Consider the following 5,054-nt stretch of genomic DNA (forward strand, 5'->3'; position numbering starts at 1 on the left):
GGGGGGTAAACAGAAGAGGGAATGAAACATGAGAGACTATGGGCTCTGGGAAACAAACTGAGGGCTTCAGAGGGGAGGGGGTGGAGGATTGGGATAGGCCAGTGATGGGTATTAAGGAGGGCACATATTGCATGGTGCACTGGGTGTTATACGCAAATAATGAATCATGGAACATTGCATCAAAAACCGGGGATGTACTGTATGGTGACTAATATAACAAAATAAAAATTATTAAAGTAATTAAAATTTAAAAAAAAACAAAAAAAGGTGGTTTTTGGTTTAGAATGGTAGTTTTTGTTTTAAGATAAAAACAATCTCTATATACATTTTCCATCATAAAACAACTGTGTCTATCTAGTATTTGTCCACTGTCTTCCACTTTATAGTGGCATCAGTAATGAACACACTATCTGTATCACTAAAGCTTCACAAATAGTCTTAAATGGGTGGTTTGGGGTATTATTTTTTTGTACTCTTTTGTTCAGGATGCCTTGTAACAATAAAAGTCACAGGGATGAGTCTGGTAGACTCAAGAAGAACAAAAAAATGTCAGTCTAGCACCACACATACCTCTGTTTCCACACGTCCCATCTGCTCCTGCCTTTTGCCTCCTGACTAAACACATCAAAGATTTTAAAAATTCTTCTTCACCTCTCTTATTTAATTACCAGTAGCTGCTATGCAAAATGTTTTCTACAGTTCTCTGATGGAGTTCAACAACATGCTGAGAGAGTCAAGATTGATTCTTCAACACCTTCGTAATAATAGTTTACTACACATCCAGTTCCGGGATAAGTGCTTCATCGGCTTTATCTCATATAACCCACACAAAAGCTGAATGAAGTCAGTAGCTTTTATTTTCTGGAAAAATTAGGTAGGTCAGGTGGCTTGCTAAAAGTCACACAGATATAACAAATAACAAACTGCATCTAAAACAGTGATCCACCAACTTTTTTTGGTAAAGAGCTAGATGGTAAATATTTTGGTGTATGTGGCCCATATTGCCTCTGAACCCAGTTTGATTGTTGCAGGCATACAGATTATGTACATAAATGTGGCTGTGTTCTAATAAAGTTTTATTAACACAAATAGGCTATGGGCTTAATTTGGACTGTGGGCTATCACTTGCTAAACCTAGGTCTAGAATTGAGGTTTATTCCGTCTTATGCTATACCGATATTAGAGATGAAGTATATGAAAAAAATGTGTCTCCAAATTTTTCTGTAGCATTATTGTCAAGTTCAGTATGGCTCAGAATACATTATGCAAGGGAAGGGATGCTCCTGAAACCAAATGATCTTGGTAGCCTGAGTGTGTTAGGCATTATTTTCCTGCTAAACATAAACTATAGCCCAACCCATAGGCAAGCTAAGAGCATAGTATCCTAGGAGTTGGTTTAAATCTTTTCCATGTGCATTCTGGTCATAAAATAATGTATTCTCTAACTTAGTGAACTATTGCATCTCTCAACCTGTTATTGGAGAGATTTGACACAATTGCTTACATGCCTTTCAACGTTCAATAGTTGTCTAATTACCCACCAATGACCTAAGTCAGAACAGAGAACAGAACAAAGAGAATGGTAACTCTTCCTGTATGGAATTCTTACATTATCAGTGTAATTCTGTTATTAATAATATATGTGGCAAAAATATTTGTCTCCATTTTTTAAGAAAGCCATACATCCTAAGTTTTGACAAACACCAGGTCATTTTGTGAGAATTTTTTTTGTTGTTTATCAGACTCGCATATAGTTTATGAAATTTAATATGCCTGAAAAAGTGACTAGGCACATAAAATTCATGCAGTCTCCACTAATACTACATTCACAAGAGCTATTCTATTTCTTTCCTACTTTTTTCCTTTCTATTGCTTCCAACTTTAGAAGAATAAGAGTATACGGATCAGACCAGTAGAAAACACCTTTAGAGTTTCTGACCTCCCAATAAACATAAAATGGAAGACTTAAAATGATAACAATATTTAAATCCAGTGCTTGCTGAATCGTTTTAAGCTCTGGGCATGTGAACCATGACAATAGTCAGGGCTGTGTATAAAAGGCAAATCCTGCTTTATGGTTATACAGTTGGGTATGAAAGCAGTGTCAGAGAAGGAGGTGGGGGTGGAATTCTGCAGCCTGTATTACACCCACCATATCATGTGCCCTAGGATGTAAATACCTTTTCCTATAGGCAGGGCATCCTTTTCCCAATGTGTCTTTCTTTGTCGAGATGCCTTTTCCATTACATCCCTCCAGAGGGGGAGACATATGCTAGTGGTGGTCTTGGTTAGAATTACTGTACCTTATTATCGTTTTGCTAAGGTATTGTTGTGCCTTTATGATTTTGGATGATAAACTTGGTACTACTCTTCCATAGCCTCCATTTACTAGAAACTTTATGACTCGCTATTTTTAATGAAATCGAAGAAATCTGCAATTAGCCATATAGGAATAGGGATTCGGATATTGAGTTGTATGCTCTGTATCCAACTTGGGTCCTTGGGCTTATTCACAGATAATTGTGTGATTATTTTGAGTAAGATTTAGATTAAACGTTTCAAATATATGGGAACCTCTTGCTTTTTATTGACTCTAGTTTACAGGTCAGGGAATAGCTTTCTGGAATACATTGCTTCTAGCTCTTACAAAATTTAGAGAACGCAACTATGAAGACTGTTAGGACTTGCTTTTGAAAAAGATTCAGGTTCATTTTCTTTTGAGAAAGACCTCCAAACTATGTTGACTTCTAAAAACATGAAACATGATGCTGAAAATAACACAAGAGAGGGAATCCTCATGAGGTTTCTGATACTTCCTGCCCCAGTCAGGCCATAAATAACATGAAAGCGTCACGCCTTTGGTATTTGAGCACTTCCATGTTCAGTCTTAAAGATAACTCAAAGTGCAGAGGTGTGAGAAAAATGTAGGACTTCCATAATGAGCATGAGCTAGAGTTATTATCTGAGATTTATGTAAAGTTTGGACTTTGCCATTAATACTCAAATTTTACATGTGGTTCCACTGACGGATTCTCCTCTAGATTTGGTTAGTTGTTCTGTCATCTGAATAAGTGGGAATTTAAAGAATTTAATAGAAATTAATAAATTCATGTGCACAGAGACTTAAGGTTTCTCTAGGACTTGTCTACTTCAAAAATATATGGCACTACTGATAATTTTTATAAGAATATTTAAGAAGTGATGTAGCAAGAAGATGTTATCAGTAGTTTCCTCAAGAAATACTCAGTTAGATGCACCTGTATATGCCTAATGAAGCAAAACCAAATCCCAATGCTACTGCAAGTCTAAGAAAATGAAGGGGAAAAAAAAGGAAAAAATGTTCAATTTTATTGGTTAGTTTGTTTAATGCATGAGTCTAAGTTGACTGATTTCGGGCTCTGATAAAAGTTTAATATTAGTCCTAGTTTCTGAGACTGAGAAAGAGTAACAGGTGTTTGTGCCTTAGTAAGTGTTGTGCCTAAAGCTGGATTCTAATGTGAGTCCATAATTACAGGCTGATGTGATCTGATAGAGATGATCTTAGTGAAGAAGTATCTCTTGAATTAATGTCAAAAATGGGTGCCTCTGTGTGTGTGGGTGTGTGTGTGTGTGTGTGTGTATGTGTGTGTGTGGTTTAATGTGTATTTCTGAAACTGTACAAAAGATACCAATATTTTTGCAAAGTAAATGATAAAATAAATCTCTTTCACACATAGGGCCCCAATCCTTTTCCTTATCCAAGACTCTCTCCTTCCTCCTAAGCTTCTATTTTAAGTTGAAAGTCCTACTCAACTCATTGCCTCTTATAATTCTGCCTCAAAAATCTGCTGATGAAACTTTATGTCACTAATATTTGGGACACAACTGTAGAAAGCCTTTTTGTGGAGAGCAAAGTGGTAAGTTTTGTGTTTTGAACCAGAAAACGAAGAGGCAGGAGAACTGCCTGGTCCTCTATTAATCACATTATATAGGTCCTCTTGAGGTGGGCCTTGTTTCTGGGACCTATTTTTAAGTCAAAGAGTTAAATATTTGTATGACTTTTTGCTTCTGTGGATTTTTAGACATTTTCCCTAATATTTTACAAAAGAAAATCAGCCAAAATATTCTTTAAAATACCACTGGATTCTTTGACTATGTAAGTTATAGTGGGTGGTGTTCATGTGGCAAAGAGAGACTTTATTCCCAGCTCACAGCTATAATGACAGATAGAAAGAAACTAATTTCTAAGCTCTGGATGAAAGCAAACATCCATTCAGGACAGAAAATCAGAAAATAATTCATATCTGATAGCATATATGGCCCTCAGTTCTGAGATGTCTTTTTAAGTTTCTTTTTATTTATTTTTAAGTGAAGGAAACAGTTCAGTGGTAGCTTACTTCAGAAGTTTCCAGAAGTTGTTTGTTTGTTTGTTTCCCCTGACTCCCTTAATTTCACTCTGCACCTTATTATCACTCAAACTATATTCTGGTCAACTATCTATCATTATTAACCTTGCTTTTCCAGAACTAAGCTATCCTGTATGATGCATCACGTACATCTGTGAATGCCTTGAATGATAGTTGCCAAGGCCTTTCCAAATAGAATATTAACCTATAATTACATAAGATCAAACAGTTTAGATGGAAACAGGCCTCCTAAGATGTTCAAAATTATCATTGATGTGCTCTTTTGATGATCACATAGTTAAAAAAAAAATAAACCCCAGCCCATTCCAAATGTCAAGTAATAATTATAGCAGAATACAAGCACCTGAATTCTGGTCACAAAAGGGAGAAATAGTATTGCCAATAACATTCGAAAGGGCTTTCAGTGCTTCAGCTGTCGACCTTGTAGTGTGTAATCACAGTGTATGCTTGGGTTTGAAGCAATTGCAACTTCCCTGAAAAATGTGGCTTTCAAACAGCCATCAAGATGAAGGCATAACAAGTAAAAATGAAAATGAGAATACAAATTACATTTATTTATAAGGGTACATTTTTGCATATGACTAAATTCACGTAGAGGGTTTTTGTTTTTGTTTTTAACTTTCTTCCCCAGTATGTTTTCCTAAATTT

The sequence above is a fragment of the Ailuropoda melanoleuca genome, chromosome 3 (assembly GCF_002007445.2).
Source record: "Ailuropoda melanoleuca isolate Jingjing chromosome 3, ASM200744v2, whole genome shotgun sequence".
NCBI classification, from domain to species: Eukaryota; Metazoa; Chordata; class Mammalia; order Carnivora; family Ursidae; genus Ailuropoda; species Ailuropoda melanoleuca.